Source organism: Rutidosis leptorrhynchoides, chromosome 3 (genome assembly GCF_046630445.1).
Source record: "Rutidosis leptorrhynchoides isolate AG116_Rl617_1_P2 chromosome 3, CSIRO_AGI_Rlap_v1, whole genome shotgun sequence".
NCBI classification, from domain to species: domain Eukaryota; kingdom Viridiplantae; phylum Streptophyta; class Magnoliopsida; order Asterales; family Asteraceae; genus Rutidosis; species Rutidosis leptorrhynchoides.
Window position 1 is genome coordinate 672,143,024 of NC_092335.1, and position 10,339 is coordinate 672,153,362.

The following is a 10,339-nucleotide window of genomic DNA, read 5'->3' on the forward strand; positions in this document are numbered from 1 at the left end:
AACCACTGTTACGCTCTGATACCATAATAAGCTTTGATAAGCTTGAACAATGGTGATTAGAACATATGAACGAGAGCAATTGAACTCATCTATTTGATTGAAATGTAAAACGTAATTACAGAAAGAAACCCTAATCCCCTTTTATGTCTAACGGGGTTAACTGCCACTAACAGAACCAACAACTAACTAACAAACATTAGAATAAATTACAAAACTGACCCCTCAAGTATTATAAGTTACAGAATACCCCCTGAACTCTTTCATAACACTAATACTCCAAGTCATAAGCTTTGTTTGGTAAACATAAAAAGTGGAGCTTATGAAAATCATAAGCTCTTAAAAAATAAGCTACTTCTAGTAGCTTATGAAAAAAAATAGAGCTTATGAACTGAATAATAAGCTCCATCTAGTTTACTAAACACTTATAAAAAATAATAAGCTCCAGCTACCAGCTTTAAAAATAAGCTCCAGCTCCAGCTCTAGTCCATAAACTCCAGCTATAAGCTCTAATTCCAACTAGTTTCATCCAAAAACACCCTATAAGTACTCCGTATTAACTTTTGAAAATTCAACCATCAACCATATAAATTAAAATTTAAACATACCAAATATCAGAAACTCACAGATAAAAAATAAAAAAAATGCACATTCTAAACAAACACGCGTTGACTGGCTGACTTTTTCTCTCATAGTTTTACCCTAATTTTTGAAACCTTCAGTCGCATCCTTTTTTTACATCTTACCCTAACAGTAAACTCCTCCCTCTTCAGCCTTTCATCCTTATAATTCATCTTACCAGTTACCATATCTTTTCGTGGCTCACTCTTGCTTACGTTACGAGGTCCGAATGAGAAGCTTCTTTACTCCGGCCACCGGCAGCTCTCCGTTAGTCTGGAGGTTCCCCGGTCTCGTCACACTTTTCTTTTTTGGTCCGGCGACGCTCCATTCTTCTCTTTTTCTTTTCCGCCAAACGGCAGGTTTTCTGGTCGGCTTTTCCTTCTTACTGCCGTTGTCGTGGCACTTTTTGAAGGTTGGCCGGGATCCTTGAAGTTTCGCCGTGCTTTTGTTCTTTCCGTTGCTCGCTTCTCTAATTTTTCCGCTCACTCCGTTTAGTTTATCGTTAGATCTGGTGGTTATGGTGCTTTTGCCGTGGGTTTTTTGCTTTTAGCCGGAAATGGATTTATTTGGCCGGAATCATATTATCTGTTCCTCTCGGCTTCGGAATCAGACGGCGAGATTCTTTTTTGATTCTCCGATTTTAGTTGGAGGTTGTCAGTTTTCTTTGGCAGGTTGTTTTTTACCCTGCGGCTCTGTTAGTGTGCTAGCAGTTGTTTGTTTAATATGTTTGTTAGGCGGCTTTTTGCTTAACATGTTCTTTAGTGTATTTGTTTTTTTTTTTTTTTTTTTTTTTTTGGGAAAAAAAGAAACTCACAGATATGACATATTAACACGTGTATCATTCCTAAACTCACAACACGATCACATGCTCATTAGTATGTAAATCGTCTACTCATTAGTATGTAAATCGTCGTACGGAATGAAATGTGGTGTAGAAAAAGTATTCATTAGAAACTTTTACGCAGTAAACCCTGGGGTTTTAATACAACGGTTTCCGGAATTCAAATCGACTGAGTTTCAAGGTAAACTGCATTTTTGCGTACTTTAATTTGGTACCGGAAGGTTGGGGAGGATATGTGTATAATTGAATCGTTGAAATGGTTAGGGTTTATCCAATGTTGAAAGAAATTAAATTGAAAAGAATGTTGGTTAGTGATGAATGTTTAGAGATGATTGGGAAAGGTTTCAAGAACTTAGTTATGATATTAATGTATTGTGAAGGGTTTGATATTGATGACTTGCTCCTATTGCTTCTTATTACATGTTTTTTTTTTTCTTTCTGTTTTTCTGTTTTTTGTTGATTACATATTGACTTATCTTAGTTTTGTTGTATTTAAATTGTCCATTTGTTTAGTTAAATGTCAGAAGTTTGATTAAATGATTTGATCATCAAATGATTTGATCACTGGTGTAGTGCAAGTAACATAGATTAATATCTGTATGTTTGTTGCTAACTTATTATACTTTTAATTCAGTGTAGGTATATTTTAGGTTGTTACCTACTTGTTTGGTTTCATTTGAAAGCACCTCGGTATCAGCTCGAGAAGATTGAAGGTTTTATAACTACAATTACTTATTTTGTTTGCATTACTTTGATCGGGAAGAATCCTCCAACATGCAGGTAGAAAATATATTTTGTTTGCATTGCTTTCCTTCCCATAGTATCAAATGGCTTACTATTGATGTTTATTCGAAAATAAAATTATTTGACAGAAATCTAGGTTTGTCTCGTTAGTCTGTGTATCCGTGCTGGTTTTGGTTGTGGTGCATCGATGAGTATGTTACTTGATTCTATCTTCGTTGATGTTGTGAGGTAACCTGTCGCATTAATGCACTCAATATCACCATAAATATCTCTCATCTATTATGGTTTTCAATACTTAAATTCTTACTAAATTATGTTTATATAAATATTAATGTCAATTTCAGTGATTATCTAAAGGTGCTCGTTAGGAGTTGTATTGCTTTTTTTTGTTACATTGTGTCAATCTTCTTATTGAATCAAAAATACCTCTTCTATTGAAATGACAAGTTAATGTGCTTTATCTTAGTTAATTAAATCTTGATGATATAACATACACTAATACCAAACTCATATATAACAGATGTAAGTTATATCTCTTTACAATGCCTAATTTGTTCAATAGAACACTTAAAAGTCTGGATATGAAATGGACATGGATGATATAAAACATCAAAAACTTTTATGCTAACGCGTTGATTTTGTTTTTAACCAATACACTACTTCATATTCCTGATTTTCATATGGATTGTTGGATTATTGATCGTTAACTATACTAAATTAAAGATTTGCTAACTTTTTGTTATTAGTGGCCTGATTTGTGCATTTAAGACACTACACTGTTAATTCTGTATGGTTTTGGTTTAACAACCTTAACACATCTTTTATGATGTAATTATATATATATTCACAATATATCAATTCATTGTAACCTGAATTAATTAAATATGAGTTTTAGAACAATCAACCAATGATGATATTAAAAAGTTTTCAATACAAAAAATACACATGGCTTACATTTATAAACTTAAAATGTATAAATCTCTTTATACTAGAATACCAACCAACATTTTTATTCCCATAACAACTCATTTAAATCTCATATCAATAATGATCTATCAACCCTTTTTTCTCTCGTAAACATAAGATAAAAATTGATAACTTTGCCATCTTGTGCATCTCAGAAAACATTTTACAAAATTCTTTCTTCTTAATTTTTGCCATAGGTATTTTTCACTAAGCAATAATGTCTGTCTATGTCTTTTCATTATATGTTTTTTTTTTTTTTTTTTTTTTTTTTTTTTTTTTTTTACGAGGAACCCCACTATGGGCCAGAGCATATTGGCCCCCCCACCGCAGGTAAACCCCGGGTAAACGGCAAGCCAGCCCTCCACCGCTACCAGGTAAGGCATTCTCCAGTTTGGTCATTAAATGCGGGCACCCCTTAGGATTGAACCCGAGACCTCCCCTTCACTATGCTGATGATTATTATGTCTTTTCCATTTTTTTCATTCTTCATGATTGTTATTATGTGGCGAAACGGTTGTTCATGATACGCTTTACGTGCTACTCATTTTTTTCAAAACGTTTCCAGTTTAACACAACCATCACTAATTTCCACGATTCGAAAAAAGTATGTAATATAAGTTGATGGACTAAAGAGTTATTAATATCGTGAATGTTACCATCTGTCGTATACTTTCGTCCCCGATTGATATTTATAAGTCTTTCGTCTATATACGAGATTATGTCAATCTGAACACGATATCATAATAAAAAGGCAATATTGAACGGATTAGATCTCCCAAATTGTATCTTGTAGGTTGGCAGTTGCATTATGAACGTTTGTACACTTGCAGTCAATTAGGGTTTGTGGCGATAGAATTTACTTATTGAATATGTGCATGCAGTATAATGTTGTGACCATGTCGGTACACGCGATGGTATGACATATCCTCGTGTTTTTGGTTCCAAACATTTTCAAAGTATCGTTCGATCGAACATTCAATGTAACACACCCGAAAAATTAGGGTTTGTATTTTCAATGTTCAATCTAACGATACTCGAAAAATGTTTGGAACCAAATATACGAAGGCATATGTCTGGTCATCGCGTGTACCAACATGGTCCCAACAATATACCTCATGCACAAATTTAAGAAGTTAATTCTATCGCCACTAACCCTAATTGACTGTAAGTGTAGAAAAAATTATGATTCAACCGTAATCATACAAGATACAAATTTGGGACTCTAGTCTGTTCGAGATTGCCCTTTATTATGATATGGCGTTTATATCGAAATAATCTCGTATACATGCAAAAGACTTACGAATATCAATCGGGGACGAAGTACATGATTGATGGGTGCATTCACGATATAAATGATTATATAGTTCCAACAATTTATATTACATAACTTTTCGAAGCGTGGAAAGAAGTACCGATGGTTGTCGGTGTTAAAATGGAAATTTTTCGAAAAAAATCGTTAGCCCGTAAATCGTATCATCAAGAGCCCTTTTCATTACATGATATCAGGCCGGAGAATGAATAAAATTAGAAAAAGCACGTCACATGCCATGTTGGTCGTCAGCATTAACACAAAATCAGAAGATAATAAGAACCATTATTGTTTCGTCAAAAATAGATATGGCAAAGATTGAGGAGGAGTGATTTAGTAAAGTGTCTTTTGTGATGGAGAAAATAATAATGTTACCAATTTTTTTTATCCTAGATTACGTGGGATAACGAGTTTCATAGATCATTGTTGATGTGGGATTTGAATGATTTGTTATGGAAATAAACAAATGTTGATTGTTACTGTAGTATAAAGAGATTTATGCATAATAAGTTTAGAAAGGTAAGATACGTTCCTTTTTGTATTGAAAACTTTCTTAATATTATCATTTGTTGGTTGTTCCAAAAATGTTATTTAATCAATTTAGGTTGCATTGAGATGATATAACGTGATTATATAATTACACTATAAAATATGAGCTAAGGTTGTTTACCCAGAACTCTCCAAAGGACTGAAATGTAGTGACGTCTTAAGTGGACAACCAATGACTTCTAAAAAAAAGTTATGCAAAACTTGAATTTAGTATATCTAATGATAAAGAATTCAACGGTCCATAGAATAATTATGAATCAGTAGTGTTGTTTCGTTTAAAATCAACATAGTATACAAGTTTTTGTGCTGATCGTGTAAAAGGAAAATGGAAGTTTCCAGAAGGAATGAAAAACCAATATGTAAAAAAGGTACTTCACTAAACAAGTCCAAATTCATTGTTTGGTTGGGTCAGGAAAGTATAGTATAGTATGAGTTGAAACGTTGCAAGCTAGCATGGGCTGACCCACTTACCCTTTTTGTCCTTTAAATTTGAGTATTTATTTGACCAAAAATTTAGTGCATTAATCATGTTTACGAAAACAATATTATTACTATCTATTAATGTATAATTATATTATATATTATATATGTAAAGTTAGTATGTGTTACTTAGTTGTGTACATTGATTATTGCGCAGCCTTTGAACCTTCGACCCATTTCCCATATGACCTGCTTGAGATTACGCTCAACCTGAGTCGACCTATTCATAAGTAAATGGGTCTCATCTTTACTTTGTTGAATTGGGGCATACAAATTCTAATAATCTTTCTGTTTAATGAATCCTCTGTGGTTCACCTGTTTGGATAATGCTTCCGACTTCACTCATAACATATGGAAACCAACTCTTAATGAAATGTCTGAATCATCAGTGAAAAATCGGGAGATGTGAAAGTTTGTATTATGGATCTTCCATCTGAAACAACCAAGGTATTATTCTTAATACATTTTCTGTTATAAGACATTCATAAAGAGTACATATACTCATGGTTGGTTATGTGTAGGATGATTGGAAGATCAAAATCGAGTACATGGGTGGACAAGTTAATGCAAAAATGAAGAAAGGTGTGTACTCTTTATTTCGTTACATAATAGAGGTGGAAAAGTCAGTGGGTTAGGTAATATGTCGTTTTTGTATACGGGTCATATTGGGTCAGGTCGAAACACATTTCGTCATACATATATTTTCATTTATTATAAATAGGGCGTCAGGTGTCTTGTATGATTCATTTCTTTTTCAGCCTTCTACACTTGTCATTGGTGATGTAACTTGATCCGAATTTTTATTTATTTATAATAAAACAGATGAAATTACTACCTGAATCCATCTTTAAAAGGTAGACACAAACTGCTTAGTTGTTTGCGGAGTGCCGGCTTGACGATGAAGGCAAGGTAGTATTTATATTTAGGTGACGATGAAGGCAAGTTAGCTGGTTATGATAATGTTTTTTAATCGTTTATATTCTGGGTTCTCCAATCTTGAATTTGTGCCGGTCCGAGTTTGGCAGGAGGATGAAAATACCTGTTGCGTTGACTGCTTTCGATTTCATACAAATCAACATGAGGTTTCTCTTCTGTATTTCATATAATTGTAAAGAGACCTCATATGATTTGTGTGATATCGAAGGCAATGACGAGATTTGAGCTCATCTGACATATCCACTCTTGAAGTGAAGAGACCTCATGTTGATATGTCATGTAAGCTCAAAGTCTCTTCACTCCACAACGTAAAATTTACTACCCTATTTTGTCATTCTAGTTAATTAATATCGTACATAACAATAGTCATGTTTACATACTCCAAGGCCTTAACAAAAGATTACACCAAATGATGGAAGTAAAAATACAAGGCTCACAACAGTATGTAATTAAAATAAAACTCCAACAAGCTCCTAATTATTGCCTACTTTCAAGCCTTTTGTTTTATCATTCCTTGACATCTTGCCAGAGTCTACGATTATTGATTGTCGCTAGCATCTCTAGGGCTCTTTGACCAGATCTCGAAGCTTGGAGCCTTGGAATAGTCTTGACCCCTCAATTTGGTCAGTTACAGGTGTGTCGTAATATTAGGCTAGACAACACATCCTCTTTCAGTATGATCGGAGAAGAGTGAATTAACTTGTTTCTACATTTCGATATGAGCCACTGAAGAGTATATCTAGTTGTCGGGTTTTTAGTGGTACCCGACGGGTCGCAACCATTGTTTAGGAACAGTTTGCTGTCTCTTTGCTCACAAACTGAAGGTAAAAGAATTCATTATTTCTTTATTTTAGACACTCTTTATATTTGTATATAGTATATCTAGTGTTTGTTTTTTTGTGAAAATTTAATTGGGTTAAGCTCAATTTGGATTATGATTATGGATTCTGTTTTGCCATGTTTTTCGGTTCCCTTTGGATGTGTTTTGTAGTTAGCAAGTTGGTAGTTGTATTTGTCAAGTATCATTTAATCCTGTTTGATTATTCAACATTTAGTATTAGATGCTTATAATTATTTGCATTAGTCGATAGTTGATAGTTGATTTGCAAGAATTAGCTTAGGGTGTTTGGATATGTAATTTTAAAGTATTTTTACATTTCAGGCTCTTCTGAAAAAAAGATTTGAATTGTAGATCCCAGGAAAAAATCAGTTACGGGGGATGTGCCTGCAGCGAAGAGCGGTTTCACCTTTACTCGTTTGAAACATTTCGGAATTATCGTTCCATCACTCCATTAGTGTTTTCCACATTTCAGCGGTCATTTTGACCTTTTCCCAAGAAATCAAAATAAAAAATATGGATACATCCAAATTACTTCATCCACCACACTTATGCATTATTTAGTTGTACAGTACAACATGTTAATATACTGTTTATGGTGGAAGAAGTAATTTGAATGGCGTATATATCAATTTTCAAAAAATATACCTCAAACGGCTACTTACTCTTTTATTTTTATTTATTGTTCACCTCTATTCAAACAAACACTTCTTAACACAAAACAAAACACAAAACTTATTATCTATAATGTGATTTCGTTCTCAAACATCCATCCATTAATTAATACTTCGTATATATACTTCACTACTTTATTGTCAATAAAATAATGTCTTCATCCTCGTTTCTATATGAGTTTTTGTTATTTCCCCCCACCCCCCACCCCCCAAAAAAAAGTGATAAAGAAACAAACGAAGGTCTTTGGTTTGAACTTTTAGTGCATGTTGATGGAATTTAACATAATAACAAGTTTCTTAATGTTAATAAAATCATGAAATCAATTCATTTTAAGTTATAACAAACAGAAGCATAATTACTAAGAAAACAAGTTTATATGCATAACCATTTTAATTGAATTCCATATAGTTATCAAGTTATGAAATAATGCTTACATATAACAAAGAAGGAAGAAGATTATACCTCCTCTAAGATGAGTTAGGAGCTGAATATGGACAGCAATATGGATGATAAAGATGATGGAATAAAGCCTCTAACTTGAAGCCTCAAGCAAGTAATACCCCAAGCTTTCAATCACCAACACCTTCCTTTATGTGGTTAGGATTTTTGGACACTTAATGAACTTAATTTGCAAGCTAAGAACCCTCTCTTCTCCCTTGAATAATTCGGCCAGCAAGTAAGTAAAAGGGAGAACCAAACAATTTTATTATAAGCTAGTCACTTGAAAAAATGCATGAGTCAAGGTCTTGGTTTAAAGAAAAGAGGCATGCATCTTAAGACTTGTGTTATTGAAAGTAACAAGAAAAAAAGGCATGGGAGGAGTCTTGGAGACCCCCCAAAACCGTCCACCTCTTGAAGGGGTTTTTCAAAATGGTAATTTTTATAAAACTTGCATAAAACTTATTTATTTTCTTGCTACTTATATATTTTATAAACCTTTTATAAATTATAACACAATATAATTATTTAAACCTATAAATAATTAAATATAAATTATCCAAATAATTTATCTCAAGTGATAATATTTTTAGAAAACCGATTTTCTAAAGTTCAAGTGTCGCGTATTTACTTAATGATCCAATCGTTAAGATTAAATACATGTAAAGTGTCGGTAAGCTTGTTATTGGGTATGACCCGACTTGGATCACAACACATTAGCCACATTAATTTAATATGTCTCTCGGGCATACTAAATACCTTCAATCTCCCACTTGCACGAGAAACATAAGAAATTAATGCAAGTGATGGATACCACCTAACGACCGTCCATCACCCCCAATATGTTATGACTTTTGCCATTCAATAACATCATCCCTTTCGAGTTCCCATCTCGAATATGAATAGGTGAATCTTTTCATATTATCCTTTCGTCCTAGATGTCATGTTAAATCCAAGAGACACAGAGTGATCACTCTCTTCTAGATTTAACTTTATCAGGCCTTAAACATCTGACTCTCAACGAATAAGAGGGACAAATTCCATCTTGACTACATATGTCCTAAATACATACCTTGCATTATATCTGAGCTCTTCCTTATGAACTACCATATTTCAGAATAGCGAAGGAAAGAATCAAGGCATAATACCTGGTAAATATCCGAACCCAATACGTATCTCAGGTCAGAGGATACAATGATATTCGCCTTTACTCAAGATTACATGTGATCAACCACAAAGGCTCCATTTAGTAAATCTTGAGAGCGGGTCTTCCAATATTTGTATCCTACAAATATCTATGAACCTTGGTTGCAACCTTGCCCCAAATTCATCCCGTGAATGTATACCAATCCAAGTTCATAATAGTCTAAACCTCACATTTGCTCCCACAAATGTGATCGACTACGGAATTTAGAATAATTACTTATTCATGGATAAAATATGCAAAATAGGAACATAACTCAAAATAAATTAATACCATAATTATATTAATGAGTTTGAACAATTTCGTTCCGTTACAATACTTAAAACAGATCATGACCAATCACTAGAATATCGAAGCCCTAATGCACAAACATGTCCTGCATGTTTTGATCCATGTAAGAGCTTCGTGAGAGGATCCGCTATATTAAGGTCTGTGTGAACTTTGCGAATACATATCTTTCCCTTTTCAACTTCATCCCTTATGTAGTTGAATCTCCGCTCAATGTGACGGGTCTTTTGGTGAGCACGAGGTTCTTTGATTTGAGCAATCGTACCCTCGTTGTCACAAAAGATCTCAAGAGGGTCCTGAATGGAAGGGACTACTCCTAAGTCGTCGATGAATTTCTTCATCCATGCAGCTTCCTGAGCTGCCAATGATGCGGCGATGTACTCCGACTCTGTAGTGGATAAAGCAACAACATCCTGTTTTGAACTCTTCCAAGAGACTGCACCTCCATTTAAC

At 33.9% G+C, this 10,339-nt stretch overlaps 2 long non-coding RNA genes across 3 annotated transcripts; both read left to right on the plus strand.

Annotated features, from left to right (window-relative positions):
* The first annotated feature begins 731 nt into the window (after positions 1-731).
* On the plus strand, positions 732-2,433 carry LOC139899360 (uncharacterized). 2 transcript variants are annotated; one of them, XR_011777439.1, is made up of 3 exons: positions 732-1,289; positions 2,099-2,239; positions 2,332-2,433. It is a non-coding gene; the product is annotated as an uncharacterized lncRNA (long non-coding RNA). The 2 variants fall into 2 exon arrangements; XR_011777440.1 differs by lacking the exon at positions 732-1,289 and adding an exon at positions 1,431-1,640 and having other exon boundaries at positions 2,094-2,239.
* A 2,892-nt stretch (positions 2,434-5,325) lies between these two features.
* Positions 5,326-7,965, plus strand: LOC139899361 (uncharacterized). The gene is made up of 5 exons (XR_011777441.1): positions 5,326-5,395; positions 5,897-5,954; positions 6,029-6,089; positions 6,330-7,267; positions 7,606-7,965. It is a non-coding gene; the product is annotated as an uncharacterized lncRNA (long non-coding RNA).
* Positions 7,966-10,339: the final 2,374 nt, after the last annotated feature.